This window comes from Aethina tumida, chromosome 2, assembly GCF_024364675.1.
Source record: "Aethina tumida isolate Nest 87 chromosome 2, icAetTumi1.1, whole genome shotgun sequence".
Classification (NCBI taxonomy): Eukaryota; Metazoa; Arthropoda; class Insecta; order Coleoptera; family Nitidulidae; genus Aethina; species Aethina tumida.
The window spans coordinates 15,378,724-15,400,325 of record NC_065436.1 but is presented as its reverse complement, the minus strand read 5'-3'; positions in this window follow the sequence as shown (position 1 = coordinate 15,400,325).

The following is a 21,602-nucleotide window of genomic DNA, read 5'->3' as shown; positions in this document are numbered from 1 at the left end:
GGGGGCTGACTTCTGCTGTCTCAGTCAAGCAAGATGTGTCTCTTTCTAGATTCAGACGGGTCAAACTCTTTTCCTGCTGTATACCATATAATATACCATTATTCATTCATATACACAGGTCTATACTTTTTATGTAGTAAAAAGTAAAGAAAAGTTAGTTATTAAAATTTTATTTCATTTGTCAACCAAGAGTAACATACCAACCTAAATATTTTTATTAATGATGTGAGAACACTCTGTCAATTTTTTCAGGTGGGAGTAGATCTTTGTATTTCATATAATTGTACTGAACTACGCTGGGCTTGGGTCTTGATAAAGCTTCAATTCTACGAGAACAAACATTCTTAGCTGGCCTTTTTGGAGGAGCGACTTTCATTCTAGTAGTTTCAGAAGTTGTCGTCAATAACCCATGTTTTTCTTTTTTGATCGCATCTCTGGCTTCTTTAACACGTTTAGTGTAAATTCCATAGTTTTCATGGTCATATGAATACGGTTTGTGGGCTAAAAGTTTATCTTGGGGTTGTCTTTGAACTGAAAATTTATACGGTGATTCCATTTTGACAAATGGCAGAAACAATTATGTCAATCAACCAAATGAGTAAACAAACAACTAAAGGTAATTGTTTGTGACCATTATATTTATTTTATATTTTTATTTAAAAAAATGCATAGTCTAGGTATATTTAAACATTATAATACTAAAAATAATAATCATAATAAATCAATTACTGAAATAATAATATATAATATATAATAATTCTTATAGTAATACTAAAGTAATCTTCATTCATATTCATAAGTAACAATCATACCTTTTCTTCTTCATACTTATTTCCTTCCTTATATTTATATAGATTTTTTAAAATTATTTACAATAAATATAATATATAGTCGAACTCTTTTGAATAATAGAGAAAATAAATTTTATGATACACACAGACATGTTTGTGGTCTCCCTTTGGAGACATCATTAATTAAAATAAGCCATATTATAATTAAAATTTTATGGTACATAAATTTTATTAAGATAACACACTGCTAATAATTTCTATAAGAACTTTAATTAAAATATACTAAAAATTTTAGTTTGTTTTGTTATAGTATCCAATTTATTTATTTTCTTAGACAGAAAATGTAAATTTCTACATTAATATTAATGAAGAAAAGTTAAAATAATTATTCATATTATTGCAGTATAAATTATAATAACTCGCAACATATTTAAAATCAATTGAACATAAAAATGAGGAAAATTACAATAAGTCAGTTCAAATTTCCTAATAAAAGTTGTAACCCACTTAGTAACTACTTACTGTCATTTCGATGGAATATTAAATTACAGTATAAATTTGAATTCATTTAAAATTGCAAAGATTTCTTTTATTACTTTTGGCTAAAAGCTTTTGCCGAAGAGTCGTGATGAAATCCAATATCTGACGTTACAAAGTAAATTTTAAATTATATTTGAGATTTTCAAATAAGGAAAGTTCATTTGTTAAATAGGAATTAGAATGGGTTTCGCAACCATTGCCTTTATTGAATGGCGTTTAATTTAAAGTGGATGTACTTAAACTGATTTCATATAAACATTCATATATATAAAATACATTTGAATTATACATATGATGAGATTATCTATGTCTGTTAAAAATGTATTTTTTATTAAACGGTTAATTTTATTGATATATGTCATATTTATTCATAACTTGTAAAAAGATAAAAAATTAAACTAAAACTAATACCTTTTGTATGAAAATTTAATTTATTTAGGTTCACATCAGTTATTTTTTTAAAATGATCCCAAAAATGGCCCCTTCCGGAAACTCCCGGAATATTTTTTAATATAAAAGCACATATCTAACGTAAAATGATCAGATTGTCACTTGGCTAATATCAATGAATATAAAATAATGAAATGAGTTTTCAACTATATGCATCACCGTCATTTTATTGTGATAAAAGGCACAAAGAGATAATACCAATTATCTGTGGTTTATACAAAACCGATAACCGATTATTTCGTATTGTTGCAATTGGCCAATGTTTTGTTTAGAATTTCCAAAAGCAAAAATTTTTTGCTTATTTGAAGCTTAATCAACTCGTTCAGTCACGAACGAAATTGATCACATTAAAAACTTTGTTACGGTTATTAATACGCATAAATCGTGTTCATATGTAATTGTAGAGTATTACAAAATTATCATTGTACATGAAAACTTGATTTACTGTGTTTTTATTTTCTTTAGATTCTGTACTATGAAAGAATTGAATTTTCTAATCAAAAACTGTTATTTTATACGCAATTGCGTACTATTTAAGTCGTATGTTCATTTATCTAAGTATGTAATTTATTTGTATTTAGTAATTATTAGTATTAGCACGTAACATAACGTGACTGCAACCACTGACCAATTTGTATTTGAAATTAAAACAATAATGCGGTATTATAAATAACTATAATATTAAATAAAAGTATTGTAAGAAAAAATGGTAAACAAAATTGAATAATCGAGTAATTCGTCATAATAAATGCATACATGATTCAAGTTAATATCAAATGGTAAAGTAGGCAAATCCGGAGTGCAAAAGCTGGCACGTAACGCAAACTATTAACACCTGTAATTGTCAATGCAATATTACAGAGGCTTAATTGTAGTGTACTTTGCGTATGTTTACAATTCTACCAATTTTCAGTTTATTGTCATCCAAATCACCACTGCGCATCCGTATTTTGTGCATCCCATTTTTTAACTAATCTATTTAGTCAAATTGCAATTCTACAAAAATGTAAATTGTTATAAATATTTAATTTACATGATAAAACAGATGTAATTGCAATTATATACATTAGACTGTTTCAAAAAAATCGACAAATTTTTTTTTCTTATTTATATCGAAAATCTTGTTGGAAATGGTAAAAAAAATACTGTGAAAGTTGCAGCTCTTAATATTAATATTAAGAGGTGCCGCATCGTAAATTTTAATTTCCCGTTTAAATAACACGGGAACGGTGTTTTCTTGGATTTTGAAATTTTTTAACTCTCGTTAGAGATAACATTTCAAAATGATCAAAACAAATTTTTATAGAAAATTTAGCGCTCTACAAAAAATGTCTCTTACAGTTTTTTGATATATTCATTTTTTCAAAAGTTATTTAACATTAAAGTTGTATTGATTTAAAATTTTGACATTTTTCTCATTTTCTGACGCAACCATCAACTTTATGGGAAAATTTTATATAACATTTTTTGTAGAGAATTTAATTTCCTATAATTTATCTTTGAAAAAGTTTTTAATATTTTTTACAGATCACAAGTTACCTGCTGAAAACTAAAAATTTTATTAAATAAATGTTATTTTACTACTTAAAATTAAGCATTTTATGTAAATAAATAGATTTTTACTAAAAAAATGAATTGTTTATTATAATCAAAGTAGTATATATCGTTATACTAACAGACTTTTACTACAATTTGGCAATTTTTTTCTGTATTCACTTATAACTAGCAATAAGTATTGTCATTGCTCTTCATTTTTCGTGAAACACTTATTGTATTGTTTCATTCTTCAAAACATTCATCACTAGCCCAAGAATTTATATCTTTATCTCTACAACAAATGTCATATAAAATTTTCCCATAAAGTTGATGGTTGCGTCAGAAAATGAGAAAAATGTCAAAATTTTAAATCAATCCAATTTTAATGTTAAATAACTTTTGAAAAAATGGATATGTCAAAAAACTGTAAGAGACATTTTTTGTAGAGCGTTAAGTTTTCTATAAAAATTTGAAAATCCAAGAGAACACCGTTCCCGTGTTATTTAAACGGGAAATTAAAATTTACCATGCGGCACCTCTTAATATTGATATTAAGAGCTGTAACTTTCACAGTATTTTTTTTACCATTTCCAACAAGATTTTCGATATAAATAATAAAAAAAAAAATTGTCGATTTTTTTGAAACAGTCTAATATACATACAGTATTATTAGCAGAAAGTAGAGTTTTTTAAAATTCGAAGTTATTATATTAAAAAATGTATATTAAAAATTAACTTCCCTTTATAAATTTAACAATTGTAAAATTCTCCCACTGGATTGAAAGAACGATACAATCTGTGATTTTAATTTGAAAAATAATTAACTTATTATTTTTTGGTGAAAACTATGAAACTAAAAATTATTGTGGATTTTGTAGAGATTTGTGACATTTAGTAAAAAGTTGCTCTACTCTTTGCCAGTCGAATATTTAGTTTTTTGATTTATAGCTCACAGAAGTATTTTAATACAAAAAATATTCACCGATATGTTTGTATACTGTGTGTTCATAATTGATATAAATTACATTAAATTTGTATATACAGGACGGTAACAATTTATGTATTTATCTTTCTGCCAAAACTGTATATTTTCCACTACACACAAAACCCTTCCTTGCCTAATTAATGTTGGTTGTGACGTGAAATTATATGAAAAACTTTTCAACGTAACTTTGTCGTCCGAAAGGGTTGAATGTCAAAGTTAATTTAAATCAGATATTTCTTGAATTTGACACCGGAGCAAATTTGAGTGCGTCCCGCTAAAATAAAACTTTATGACGGCCCGAACGCTTTTAAAAATAAACCCGATCCCTGACTTAACTACAAATGTTAACATTCTAACTCCCATTGTTGCCGCCAATTAATTAAGCGTTTCGCTTTGTATACGAAACACGTACCACCTTTATTATTTCCAAACATAGTCTCGAACACGGTAAATGAAAGACGCATCTTGTCACTATCTGGTTTTAAATTAGGAGAGCACCGTCGCTGCAAAGGTGCCATGTTTGAGGTAGTTTACTCACATGCTACTCCCCGGACGTGAATATTTTTGCTAAACTATTATATTTGCATAAAATGTAGCGAAACATAATAACTACATTCATGTACCGTGTATTTTGTAACATACACTGAATAAATATATTTAAAGTTTTTCTCTGGAACTCTCTGCAGCCATCATAAAATTAATATATGTATCATCCAATCTTTATTTATTTAAACGATGCTTTGAATTTTAATGCATACTTAAATTGTTTCGTAAATGGTGACTTATGTATGCATTTTGTATGTGCGTATTGTAAAATTTAATGGTTCTAAAACTGGTATAACTGTTGTGTAAAACGCGAATGAAAACTAAACTAATTGTACCTGAAAAAATTACTGTTCTATATGTCATTTAATAAATTATATGCTCAGAAAATAATTTATAAAAATTACTTTTATATAAAAGATGGATAAATTTTCTGTACCATTGTTTGTTCTGAATTTAATATAAAATGTTATATGAGCAAACTTTATTTTAAATTAAAATCCATAAGATATTAAGTAAATGAATTTTATTTATTACAGATATAAAATAAAATTGTCGTAAAATATGCTTTTACATACAAGGTATTAGTCATGTATACAAACAAATGATAAAAATTGTCTACATTTTATCCACAATTGATTAATCCATTCGTCTATTCGTAATTATTGATTTACTACACGTTAAAATAATATTTTAGATACTATTTAAATTTCCATAATTTTACTTATTACCCATTTATTGATGAATAGATCAATGGGGCCAATACACTGAGTTATTTGCCTCGTCATGCCGCGGATTAGGTTGCTAATTTGTCACTAAGATAGATTCAGTCCCATATTACTGGAATTTCTTGCTTCCATTGTTTCCGAGTCTCTTTCCCATTATATTTTGCACACGTTCATTCAGGCATAAGTCAGGAGAATGGGGTGGACAAGCTAAACCGATTTTTCTGACTTTGATTGCTGTCATTTATTACTAAATGGAATTAGGAAATCGGTAAAAACTATTTTATTTCATTCACCATTTTTAATTAATTCGATCATTGCAACCTATAACATCGATATTGAAAGATTAGTAGAACCATCAACTGCTGGTGCCAACTGCAGATACCAAAAGACCTGATGGTATATTGATACAGCAATTGGTCGGTCCAGTGTCTTTCCTTTTTGTAGTGGCTCTTATTCATCCAAAACCTGAATATTGAAAAATTGTTGACTGTTATTCTGGAACCCTTAAGGTTCCTCTTTAATTTGATTTTGCTGAAATTTGCCTATTTTAAGATCAGAAAATTCCATTCTATTCAGTGTCTCAAAAATATGTGAAGTAGTAGTCAGTACATCACTGTATCATAAAACGAAATTTTACTCTCTTGTCTCGTCAACTTTATTTTACATTAATTAACTTAACAATGTTTGTTAAGGTGGTTAAGTTGACTTCATTTATACACATTTCTTGAAAGGATTGGACATTCAACAAGGTCTTAACAAATTAAATTCCCTTGAATTTAACAATTTCACTACTTAACTAATATCTTTGTATCTTTGTGAGCAACAAAAACATGTCATCTACAAAGGATTTAAGTCGAAATTCTACTTGGCATCCTTTGGAATGCTACAAGGGTCCAATCATGGGCTCTCTCTTTTCCTTCTAATCATTAATGATTTATCACGTTCATTAATTGAAATATTGTTGTTTGATGATGATTTCCACATTTCCAGTTCTATCAATTGACTTTTTAATTGTGAGGATTAGGATTAGGTTGCTAATTTGTTACTGAGATAGATTTAGTCCTATATTACAGGAATTTCTTCCTTTCATTGTTTCAGAGTCATAAATTGGGAGAATATTGGAAGATTAGTAGGACCACCAACTGCTGGTGCCAACTGCAGATACCAAAAGACTTAATGGTGTATTGATACAGCAATTGGTCGATCCAGTGTCTTTCCTTTTTGTAGTGGCTCTTAATCATCCAAAACCTGAATATTGAAAGACTGTTGTCTGTTATTCTACAACCTTTAAGATTCCTCTTTAATTTGATTTTAATGAAATTTGCCTATTTTAGGATCAGGAAATTCCACTCTATCCAGTGTCTCAAAAATATCTGAAGGAGTATATCACTGTATCATAAAATGAAATTTTACTCTCTTGTCTCTTTAACTTTATTGAAAATTAATTAATTTAACAATGTTTATTAAGGTCGGTACATTAACTTCATTTATACACATTTCTTGAAAACCTTGGACAGAATTGACCCTTTAACAAGGGCTGTTTTTTTCCTTCTATTCATTAATGAGTTATCACGTCCATTAATTGAAATATTGTTGTTTGATGATGATTTCTAGATTTCCAGTTCTATCAATTCTCTTTTTAATTCGTGAGGATTTACAATTGCAAATTGTGATGACATGGAACCAGTGTGCAATAAATAATTAAAAATATTACGTATCTAAGTGCACTATTGCTCTCTCACTCGTAAAATCAAACAGTTAGTTACAATACAAATTCAAGTTTTATAGAATGATATATAATAAAAGAAGAACACAAGTTCAAGTTTTATTGATAAGTATTATATATACAACATTTTAGTATTAATTTAACTTTTATAAAACAACATATGATAATTTTTGAACATAAATGTGCCACATTCACAAACGCCTAAAAGCACAGATTTCAAAAACTAACACTAAATTAATTTGGTTAATATTTAAAACAGTGGGTTGTGCTTATAAAGTTTTCCAGTGCTTCTTAACTACACATTCCACAACAATGCTGCTAGAAGTTTAATAATTCTAGGTTATTTAAAACAGCGAGTCTGAAGTGTATCTTATATTAAGCAAATTTGAATATGTTAAAGAAAATTGAGCGTTTTATTTAGCCAGATACTCTTCTTATATTAATTTTAATAAGGAGCTATAACGCCATTCAAAGTTTATTGTTAGTGAAAAAGATAATATTGTGAATAAAATGTTTATGAACGTCATAAAAGTGAAGGCTTTACTTAAAAATATAATGCAGGATTCTTGTTAGAAGAGCCAAGATATTATACTTGTGCACATACTAAGATTGGATAATTAGTGAAACTGCCCTTCATTATATTTATTGTTAATTATTTTTGTGTATATTATAATGTGGCCATTATTAATTATTGTATTAACAGACCAGAATTTGCAATTAAAATATGTATGTATGCAAATCATTTAATTTCATTGTTTCAATTACTCTAATCCGCATCCAAAACACGTGTTTTCTGAAATTAATTATTGTTAAACTGTGTCAAGCTTTTTCAGTTTGTACTCGTTGTTCAATGTTTTATTATGCATAATTTGAAATATTTTATGTACTTGGAATGTGAACTAAATTCATATGATACGTATGTACTGCAACAAAATAGTTTAACTTCATGAGGAGTACGTAATTTTAACTAGCATAATTAAAACATTATTACATACAAAATTTTGTTTTGGACGTTAGAACATCTGAATACTAATGCATAACATGATACTATTAATATATAGTGTGTTTCCAAACATATTATAACTGTATTATTTGGGTCTTTCGTAAGGAAAAATAATTATACTGTAGTTTAAAAAAATGTTAATTACTAAAGAAATATATTAAAAACTTACCGGTTTCGGATTGATTATTTTACAATCAACACTAGGTTACATGTCAGATTCATAAACTGAAAAAAAAAACATAATTGTTATTAGTAAACAGTAAAATTTGAGTGTGCAAATATTATTGCTCATTTTAATTAAAACTCCTGAGTTATCTTTCGCTGAAAATGTTAGATACAAAAACAACAGAAGACAAGCCTCGGAGAGATCATTTATGGGGAAACAGTTACAAGATAAATTGGGAGAAAGCCAGGATAATTGACCTAAAAGCACAAGAGGTTAAAAGGAAATTTAAGAAGCTGTCAATGTACTGTCCAAAGCATAAACTCTGCATCTGAAAGAGTTCATTTAAGAAAATTATTGCTCAAACGAATATTTTTTTACTTCATCAGGGAACATCATAAATTTTAACTTAACAGCCTGAAGCGCATTTTGCATTTGGAAGAGAACAACAAATATTTTTAATTTTAATAATTACTCCTGACCATTTTAACAAGCTTGTTTGTAGTAAAAAATTTTAAGTAGTTGTAAGTAAAATTAGGTTTTTAATAACAAAAATATGTAGCTATATAATATATTATTAAAAATAAAGTTATGAATCACATAAAATTAAAACTGGCGTCCGGCTATTACGATTGGAGCACCCGGAGATTCATATTTCATATGAAAAGAGCCAACTTTTTATTTCTTTAAAAAGATCATGACATCTTTTCTTTAGCAAGATCGCCTGTGTACTATGTGAGTGGGATAACTACTTAAAGCAACTCACATTAGCGTTCCCCCTAATCTTACAAGCAAAGTTGTAACTCGTAATAAAAACTTATAAAATATAAAGTGTAAAACAGAAGGATATATAATCTCTTTATATATAATTCGTCCCTAAATTCTGGTTAAAATAAACTTTCTTAAACACGATTTAATAAATGAAAATGTGAAAATTTGTTTTGTAAATTGAATGAAATTGTCACAATAGTTTTTACAAAATTTTTTGAATAATCGGAATAAATTATTGGAACGGTCTCCTGGAATTTTTTTCAAATTAATTACAAAGCGGAAACATAAATGAATAAAGAACAATGCCCATCACAAAACAAACAGTCATAAATTTATTCGTTACATGTTGACTTTACCGATGATATTTGCAGAATGACATTTTATTACATTGGTTCTCTGCGTCCATTTGATTTAAACTTTGTCATTTAATCAAAAACGTATTACTTATTACTCTCTTTCTATGTGAATGTGAATTTAATTAATTAAATATCCGCGATCAATTTCGTGTTTCGATAAATAAATAAACAATTTTTCAGGTTTTTAATTGTTGTATTTGCTAAGTAGAGGAGTTCAAATGTATCCGATGAATATCAGTTTCAAAGGTTCGTAGTTCAACTGAAATGCTATTCAAAATATAAAATGCAATCATCCAAATACCATTCAGTGACTGCATATAAATAAATTTAATTAAAATGTGTATTTTATTGTTTATTTAAAATTTATTGTTTTTTTATAGTTGTATTTTGATGACACTTCAGGTGAAATAATTACAGAAACAATATATATTGATAAAATATAACTAAGCAGCTGTTAAATTAATCTTCTCCTCAGATAATTTTAAGTTTTACTCATTTTATTAATTACTTCATTGAGTTTTTAGAATATTAACAATTCATTTAGAAACAACATATCATTAAAGTCGGAGGTAATTTTTCCCTGTAATAATCAGCATGATTTCGAAACGGAGTTCGTGATTCAATTAAGTGTTTATAGTTGATCGGAAAATCTGCAGACGTAATTAAATTTAAGCTATTAATGCATCGATTCATATCGGCTGTTTGCACTGCTATCTACGTTGGTTAAAGGCCATGTCTTAAATGCTAATGCAGCAACACCTTTTGGGGTCACGAGATTATTTTCACATTGCGCCCCTCCAATTTCCCCAAAAAGCACCTTTACATCTTTAATTTATTAAAAAGGAGGAGTTTGCAAATTGTTTTTTGTAAGTGGACGTTGTCATGTAACGTGCCGTTGTTTTTAAAAGCCCGATTAAGGGGTGCGTCAACAAAATTATTGAATTGTATCTGAAAATTAATTACCTTTTTGTCTCTTATATTGATTTGGATCTTTGTTTGGCATTGTCCTTTTTGTTTGGTCGAACAAAATATGGATTTCAGTAATTAATTATTCAGGGATATTTGTTTGTATTGTGTTTTGGTGAAAGGATTATGAGAGTTCACGTTTGTTTAAAAGGAAGAAGTAAAAATTGAGTTATTTTAATATTGCACTATCCATTAATTTATTGTTTATTAGACTATTGTTAGTATTATGGGGGAAAATTATCACCCTAGTTTCGTGCATTCGATGTATGTAATGTATTATCAGCTTCGTGGCTGTCGCGTGTTAATATATCGATTGCCCTCTCGTGGCGCATTGACGCTTTATAATTGTTTTAAAGTGGACACGTTTGACGTTTTCAACTAAAAGTGTTTGGAAGTTCTGTAATTTTTATAACTGATGCTGCGACAGATAAACTGAACTTTGATAATAGGAGATAATGGAAGAATAGACATATGAATGACTATTCTGTCTCATATTTTCAATATCTCATTCAGTATTAATTCTTGTATGTATGTGTACGTACATAACATATTACCAATATTTATTTAAACAAATAAAGTGAAGTTTACATAATTCATTTGCACAAACTTAATTTAAAATATGTAATTAATTAACTTTTTGGGTTTTAATTATTAAAACCTCCATTGGGAAAATTAAAATTTCAAACAACAATAACAATATTTCGGTTGAAATTTAATATATTGTTTTCATTTAACCTGCCTTAAAACCCAATAATTAAGGGACAGTTTAATATAAAGGTATTTATAGTTTTGAGTTCTTAGTTTAGGATTTTGAATATTTGTTTTTATTTAATATAAATTAACTATGAATTTCGGTATTTTAAAGGTAATAAAATATTAATAGATATTTTGCTAATGAGTTTTGTTGTATTTGATGAATAACAGATTAGTATAACGATTTTTTTCTTTGACCATGTAAAGGAGAATTTTGGAGTAACGAAAAAACTATTAAATCATATTAGCAACAATATGGTTAAAGAATGTTGTTGTTATAGACCCCTAAGTCACCATCAACATCATCCCTTCCAGATATACAGTTTTCAATATTTATATTTAAAATTTTTAATAACACGATATTTATGACAACAATGTGGTTAAAGTGTCAATGTTGTTAGAGACCTTTTGACCCCTAAGACTTAAGTCACCATCTACTTCATCTCTTCCAGATATCGAGTTTTCCATATTTAAGTTTAAATAATCTTAAAAATACAAAATTTATGTCAAATATTTCATTTCTTTATACTAAAAAAGTATGAATATTATTATTATTATTTTTTATATATATTTAAATATGTATTATTATAGATAAAATGTGAGTGTTTTTTATAGTATCATGTTTAGGTATTCATGTTAATTAATGTTATATTACTCTTCTTTGTTGTCATTGTTTCACTCTTTTGTTCATATTGGTAACAATGTAGTTAAAGTATCAAACTTGTTAGAGATTTTTTGACACCATCTACTTCGTCTCTTCCAGATATCCAGTTTTTCATATGTTTAAATATTCTTAAAAACACAACATTTATGTCAAATATTTAATTTATTTATATTAAAAAATTATGAATATTGTTATTATTTAAATAAATTGTATATAAAATGTGATTGTTTTTATTTTATATTGTTTAGGGATTTCAGTTAATTAATGTAATATTACTCTTCTTTGTTGTCAATGTTTCACTATTTCGATCATATTGGCAACAATGTGGTTAAAGTATCAATCTTTTCAGAGACTTTTTGACAACAAAGACTTAAGTCACCATTTACTTCATCCCTTCCAGATATCGAGTTTTTCATATTTATGTTTAAATATTTTTAAAAACACAACATTTATGATTAATATTTAATTTATTTATATTAAAAAGTTGAATATTGTTATTACTTATATATATTTAAGTATGTGGTAAAATGCTTATTATTGTATATTGTTTAGGGATTCGAGTTAATTAATGTAATGTTACTCTTTTTTCTTGTCACTGTTTCATTCTTTTGTTCAGGTTTATAATAGGAAGGGGTAGTACAACCCTTGAATATTTTTGGTTTTCAACTGTTGAACTGATAAGACGTCGTGAAGAGTAATAAAATCTGGGTATGAAAATTTATATTTATTATGTTTCTTGTTTAAAAATTGTCCCATTGTAATAATATAATAATACCCCAGTTGTTACTATTACAACTCTAGTGTAGAAGGAAAGGTGATCTTCAGAAGTAAAAGACAGTAGTACCTAAAATATTAAGTAAAAACTAAACATCAATATCTTTTGAAATGTTGGTCACGAGTCTTCACTTTGGTAAATAAAACTACATTCCATTCCCTTAATTTACCTTACATACTCCATTATACAAACAAAAACGTGATTTGTAAATTAATTACTCAATTCATTTTAAAACAATTTGAAATTTTCTTCTTAACATCTGGATGAAATCCATTTAAACGTTGTTTCAGCAGATATTTCAGTACCTTCATATTTAGCTCGTTAGCAAATGAATATTCATTTGTAATTAGAACAAACCGTGTGTTTCGACATTTCCGTAACTATTAGCTGGAAATTCTACCCCTTATCGTGTTTGTTACGCAATGGTATTTAATAGATTAATCCTGAAATCTGCAGAGATATTTATAATGAATGTTATCAATGCGAATTGATTTAGTTATGTTAGTTTATTTATCGAAATCAACGCAAAACCGTCGTTCAGATTTATTCCAAAGTAGTTTTATGAACTGAGCCATAGTTAAATGGTCTTTAGTCATTACTTAGGTGAAAACACGTATGTCAGCTTCAGTGTTACAGTGTGCAACGCCTCTTCAACAATGAACGCCGTACGTTCACCAAAATTCTGCTGACAATAAAATCAATACCGATCACAATACATATTATTGAACATCTTTAGGATGAATGTAGACTATGTAGATAGATTATGCAATAAATTAAGGACATAAATTAGAGCGTAATAAAAGCCTACAGACACGGACCGTTGCGATGCATGTGCGCACACACACATGTGGACAGAGCCGTCAGAATACATTTAAAGTCCTTTATAATAAATAATGTGGAACGGCTATAAATTACAACGTATAACGCTGGCAAAACGTATAAAATAATTATTGTACTGATTTAAAACAACTGTGACGGACGGCGCACCGAGCTCATGTTAGAGAATTAACATCATAACCCGGAATTAGATTGCCTCTTTTTATAAAAATGGAATTTAATTTTTTCATTTTATATATTTAATTTTATTGTGATTTATTGCATTCGTAGAAATTTCGTTTCAAGCACTTATTCTTTTGTTTGTCAACACTTAATGCAGGAATTAACATGTTTCATTACGAACGGAATGATTATTTTAGGCCATGAATTTGTATAATATTTGTTTTTGGAAATATTAATTATTATAATCAGGACTTAATTATTAAGATAAATATGATAAAATAGTAAATATCAATTTACATGTGGTACAACCTCCAATTTGAAGCGGATTCAAGAAGGTGTAATTATGATTATGGCACACGCAATCATTCATGTGCAAAACATGAGCAAAACGAAATAACTTTGGTTTTAATTACAAACGCCAAATGAATTGTCTCAGCTTAATGAGTAGTTGGGATTTAAAATACGGCGTATGAAAATTTTAGTTTTATACTAATTACTGCTCTTTGTTTCCGTTAATGATTTTTAACAACTTCCAGCTCTGTGTAAAACACAATTCTTTCATTGTGAAAATACATAATGGCCTACTAAAAGAGCGAGTTGTGATATTTTTGTTTTTAATTGCGTAAAATATTATAATATTATTCACCTCTTAATGTTAGTTTTAATTATAGATTTGAACGTTTAATTATAGTTGCCAACTTAGAAATTTGAATATTTTATTTTGATATTTTGGGAAATACCACAGAGTAATTTACTTCATAACCTGTCACTTGTAATATACTGTAACACAGGGTACATTTCTATAATTAATTGTTGATATATAGACAGTTAATTAGTGATCCTGATTATTAGACTATGATGAATCGTCATAATTAAATGCTTATGAACAAAAATTATCACTGAAAATGCCAAAATGGTTATATGTTATTAGGCAACGTCAGCTTTATAACAAAATGTTTATATACAGTACATTGATATTTAAAACTTTATGTTTCTATTTATTAATATTAATTAATTATCGTACTTTTAATGAAGTGAATATACAATGCCAAAGGACAAGGTTGGAATAGACTCATGTCAATCGAAATTGGCTTTTGCTTCAATGGTCAAATATTCTTTTTTCGAACGAAAAGAGAATAGGATTGATGAGTGATGACCATTGATTTCGTGTTTAGAGAGACGAGGTTCACAGCAAAATCTCATATTGTCAGTGAAGTGGGCGTAAGTGTCATATTTTGGGGTGAAATCATGTATGTAAGAAACACATTTACCAACTCGAGTGAGGGATCATAGCTTTTAATTTTAATATTGATAATTTAATAAAGGCATGTTTTATTTTTCAGAACAAAATTCATTCATCATCTTCAATACCATCATTTCGTTTAATATCTTTGGATCTAACAATAAATTGTAACGTACAATTAGCTTCTTCTTTTCCTCCAACAAAGACATACTCAACTCAGAAAAAATTAATGATCACATCACACAAATTTTATTCAAAGGTTACGCCACTCAAAACAGAAAACAAACAATATAAATGTGTATTAATGTGTTTGATAAACTAAACTTTGAAATATTTTAAACTTTACACATTTATTCCCCAACTAGTAATTAAAATATTCTTTCTGTAACTTTCCAACATTTCAACAAACCTATTAACTGATGAAGATCTTCTATGAATAATTGTTTGCCACATTGCTCAATCAATTCAGTCATGCAAAGGAAAGGGTTAGATAGAAACCAGACCTCCAGACTAGTAAAAAAGCCAAATGGTCTACCTACCATCAACTTATTTTGAATGAAACTATTAAAAAATATCTTATTATTAGTCGATTACAATCTAGACCTTTAAGAAAACCAATAATATTACTTAGACACAGAACATCAAGTTTGGAATAGGCTCACGTCAATCGAAATTGGCTTTTGCTTCAATGGCCAAACGAAAAGAGAATAGGATTGATGGGTGATGACCGTTGAATTCGTGTTTGGAGGACGAGGTTCACAACAACACTATTGTCAGTGAAGTGGGTGTAAGGGTCATATTTTGGGGTCCACCCCATGTATGGAAGAAACATAATGACCAATACGAGTGAGAGATGATGGATTCCAATTTTAATATTGATATTTTAATTAAATATAATAATTTTCAAATGAAATTTATTGATGACGAAGATATTTTACTTTTTAACTTAATTATTTTCTTCTTGGCAAATGTTGAAATGCTTTAGGGGACTTTTAACGTGTCTCTCTCAAGATTCAGACTAAACGCTTTTCGATGTGCATAAATAATCATCCCCCAATACCATAATTTGGTTTAATGAATGTAACAATAAATTGTAAAGACATATTCAACTCAGAAAAAAAAATATAATCACATCAAACACACAAAATAAATGTGTATTGTTTGATAAACTATATTGAAATATTTTAAACTTCACATTCATTTCCCAACTGGTAATTAAAATATTCTTTCTGTAACTTTGATTAAAGGAATTTTTATAAAACTCGTTTGACACAAATCTGGTTTAATTGTTGAATGCGTGCATACCATTTCAGTTTACATCGTAATTTGCAACACTTCAATAAAACATTTCAAATTAGCACACCTTTGATCTCCGTTAATTCGGGTGCTATAAATAATGAACCACCCTTCTCTAAGTACATAGTGTGCCATACAAATCTACTAATCTGGACACACAACTGCCTCAGATTTACATAGTTATAATCAAATACATTGTTAACATATAAAAATAATAACCCAATTTATATTTATTAAATCCCTAATAAAAATATTCGTAGCTAGAATCAATTTGCCATATATATACATATAGAATTTATTAAAATAAAGTGGTGGATATATTTTTCCAGTTAAAAGCGGAAAGCGTTTACGTGTGACATGTGAAACAAAAACACTCTTAAAGCGAAACGATCGAGGTCGGTTTTATATAGCTTTATGTTAAAACAATGGTGGGGAAGATTGTACAAAGGCCCCGAAATTAACTTTTGGGAACGACCGTGCTGCATTCTAAACACCTTCTTCTAAAAAGGGGACCAACTTTTAATATTATTTGTCGTGACTATACGCTTAGCAGTAATGGCACAGTTTTGGCTCAATGGCGCAACTAATCAGAATCTGGAATTAGATTAACGGGGGTGTATTATAAAGATTAACTGAAGAAATGATTAAAACAATTCTTGTGTTCAAGGTTTACAAGTTTCAGAGCAAGTCGGCGTAACATTGGTGTCAAATCATCAGCTGAAAATAACTTTAGTTGTTTTTAAAAAATCAACCTTTTAATTTTAAATATTAATTTAAACTTTTTTATATTTTATAAATTAAAATTTGGTAAACGATTTAGTAAAAAAGACTTCTACAATTTATCAAGGATATAATTAGGAATGTAGCTGACGTAATGTGACTAATTGGAAATCAATGAGATTTGTTGGACTACAGTTGAGAATTCAAGTTAAATTATACTTCTCATACATTCAATAAGTTAAATAAAGATATCTCCTTAAAATATCAAAATGTAATTACCTTAACTGAAATTGTAAAATAATGTCGACTAAATATGTATATAAAATAAACACAATTAGATTAATTTATTCATGCAAATCACGACATTTAAAAGGAAGGGTATTGTCTTCGATGTGCAGTAAAGTCTAAAAATACAGATTCAGAAGCGTTCGTTGCCCAATGCTGTATAGGTGTTGTGTTCACTTTTTAGATAATTCACATTCAAATTCTATAGTCTGTTACTTTTATGAGTTTACTTTAATCCTTTGTAAACTGCTTTCAATTTTGAAAGGTATTGTTTCCATGCTGATTACATCCTTAATAGAATAACTTGGCAAGTGCTTCATTAGTCTTTCTTTGATAGTGATGCCCTGTTTTTCTTATTGTCTTGCATTTTGGCTCGTTCTGTTATTTACCCTTTCAGGTCTTTTAAGTATAATTACATAAATATTACATTAAGCTAAACAATCACTGAAACGTTGAATGCTTTAGAACTCGATGATTGGTTAAGAGTGTAATAGATCGGATAAATATAATTTATATAAAAGTTAAACAGAAAGTTGGCTGAGCGTCTAATGTAATTAAACTTGTTTGGTGAAGTAATCTCTAGGGGGCAAAGTTCCCCCCTAAAAAGATTAAAGTTATTGAAAACAAAACTAAGCGGTTATATTCATATTACAAGATTAAAGATTTCAATAAGTTTGCCACATCGTAATCCGTCTAGATTTAAATTAGAAATTACCATTAGAATATAAATTTGTTTGTAATCCCACGTATTTCAAAACAGATAAAGTATTAATAATCTCAGATTATGAATTATTATGCGGTTGGTGTTTGGTGGAATTTGGTTTTACACTTCGGAGAAGGGTGGAGTTAATTATTAATTTGTTAACCGTGTGACAGGCCATGAAACATATATCAAGGCGTTCATTATTTGTTAAGCCCCATAAAATAACAATTAATTCATTTTGAATTACAATAAAGTTAATTTCCTTTAATTTATGAACAATTTTATGAAGTTTAAAAGCTGTTCTATTTTCAGTAGAAACGTTTTTTCAAAGTGAAAATTGAATCCTCGAATTTGTGAAGAGGTTCTTATTTTGAAAGCAGCAGACTGAATTAATGTAGTGTTATACGAAGGCTGACATATTAGACATCCTCTGTTGGGAACCTTATACGAACATATATTGTTCCTGACTTACAAAAGGTTAAAGTTATGTGTGGACTACATAAATTTTAAAAACCTTACATCAAATCTGGTTTACCATTGGAGTATGAATAGTTTCAATCCTATCTCAATATGTTTGCCACACTGTTGCACATTTTTACTTCAGTTTACAGTATTTGTATGTTTTTATATATATATATGTAAAAGTCGCTTGATTTTTATTTTATTTTTCATTGATTTTATTCAACCGAATTATACAATATAGTTGGGGATTAACTTTGATGTTTCTCAAATAGAATTTGTACTCAGCGGGCTGAAAAATGTACTTCAAAGACTAATTCAATATCAAGTCAACCTTCAAATGTCGATCGAATCAAAATCAAAGTTAAATGTTTGTAAGCTTGACTGGTACAATTTTATTATATTTCATTTAGTATAGACGTCACCGAATTGGCTACGTTCGTTGTTTCGCCGGAACATTTGAATGTGGACGCGACATATTAAATAAAAAATAAAATAAATGCGTTTCACGGATGTCGACTGCTTTAATTAAAAGGGCAACTGAAGAGCTATTGTAAAATAATGCGGTAATAAAGAAGCAACTCTTACTTTCGGCGTGCAAAATTACAAAAATTACGTACGGCAATTTCAGAGGCATGTAGACTCTTTTAGGCAATAAAGCGTCCATGCAAACCACTATTTATAGATATTATCAGTGCGGTCACCTTTAATAAGTCATGAGTCCTGGCAAACACTTTCCGGGGGCGGACGAACTGCAACCCTTCCGCCTCCGTTCCATATAAGCTAACACGATACCGCCACCGGATTATTCAGCAACGAGGGTCGCTGAATATTGCAGAATATTATGATAAAACAATGTACATCTCTCTACTAGACTCGCTCACTTCATATCACCTTTGTAAGAGCAAGTTGGGGTCGCTCAAGGTGCGATATTCATACTTTTTGTCGCTTTCACCACTGTTTTTTATAATGTTAATTATGAATGCTGAATTTCTAATCGGAATTTATATAGGTATTTATAAATTATTTATTTATTATAGTTATAGTATTTACTCTCGTTTTATAATATTGTTTTAAATAAAACAAAGTAAACAATTTGAAAATTTATAATTGTTTAAAACAGTTTTCACGAAATTATGAATAAATACAACCTCAGCAATAAATTAAATAATTTTATTATTATTTGATAAAATAATAATTGTATTTTATACTGAATGCATATTCTACTTTACTATTTACTATATTAATTATACTATATTGTGTATAATAATCATAACGTAAGTAACATATGTAATATTATTTTATGTTATGTTTATGCAGTTATTTGCTTATATGTAATGTATATATTTATAAAATAATTCTTACTTTACTCCACCACTACACCATTATACTTTTTCCTCAAGTTAATTATATTATACTATACTATTTAATATATTAATTATACTATATTGTGTATAATAATCACAACATAAGTGACATATGTAATATTATTTTATGTTACGTTTATGCAGTTGTTTGCATATATGTAATGTATATATTTATCAAATATTCCATACTTTATTTCACCACTACATCATTATACTTCTTCCTAAAGTTAATTATATTATACTGTACTATTTATTATATTACTTATACTATATTGTGTATAATAATCATAAACATAAATAACATATGTAATATTATTTTATGTTATGTTTATGCAGTTATTTGTACATATGTAATGTATATATTTATGAAATAATTCATACTTTACTCTACCACTACACCATTATACTTCTTCCTTATGTTAATTATATTATACTATACTATTTATTATATTAATTATATTATATTGTGTATAATAATCACAACATAAGCGACATATGTAATATTATTTTATGTTATGTTTATGCAGTTATTTGCATATATGTAATGTATATATTTATGAAATAATTCATACTTTACTCCACCACTACATCATTATACTTCTTCTTTAAGTTAATTATATTATCGTATACTGTTTATTATATTATTTATATTATATTGTGTATAATAATCACAACATAAGCAACATATGTAATATTATTTTTATGTTATGTTTATACAGTTATTTGCTTATATGTATTGTGTATATTTATGAAATAATTCATACTTTACTCCACCATTACACAATTATACTTCTTCCTCAAGTTCATTATATTATACTATACTATTCACTATATTAATTATACTATATTGTGTATAATAATCATAACATAAGTAACATATGTAATATTATTTTATGTTATGTTTATCCATATATGTAATGTATATATTTATGAAATAATTTTTACTTTACTCCACCATTACACCATTATACTTCTTCCTCAAGTTCATTATATTATACTATACTATTTACTATATTAATTATACTATATTGTGTATAATAATCATAACATAAGTAACATATGTAATATTATTTTATGTTATGTTTATGCATATATGTAATGTATATTTTTATGAAATAATTTTTACTTTACTCCACCATTACACCATTATACTTCTTCCTCAAGTTCATTATATTATACTATACTATTTACTATATTAATTATACTATATTGTGTATAATAATCATAACATAAGTAACATATGTAATATTATTTTATGTTACGTTTATGCATATATGTAATGTATATATTTATGAAATAATTTTTACTTTACTCCACCATTACACCATTATACTTTTTCCTCAAGTTAATTTTTAATTTTAATCAAAAATTTGTCAATTTTTGTGTGTTTAACGAGACTTAACTATCCATGGAATAACATTTTAATATTTTATAGTGATTATATTAGAAGCTGAACCGTGCGACCGAGATGAGATTACGCACCCTGAATTATATATTTATGATGGAAAATGATTTTCTTTCCGTCATTCCAGAAAGACTTTTATCGTTATTAGATACTTCTTTAATGCATTTTCTACGACGTGTCTTAATTTTTATTTTTATGGCTTTCTTTTTCTACGGAAGGGCTGAAAATATGATTACGAAATTATATTTTAGTTTTATAGCAATATTAAAATTGTTGAATGGGAATTCCGAATAATCTGTTGTATATATCTTATAAATTATTATCACTATTTCATAAAAGAAGCAAATTTGAATGAATAATAAGCGACGAATACAA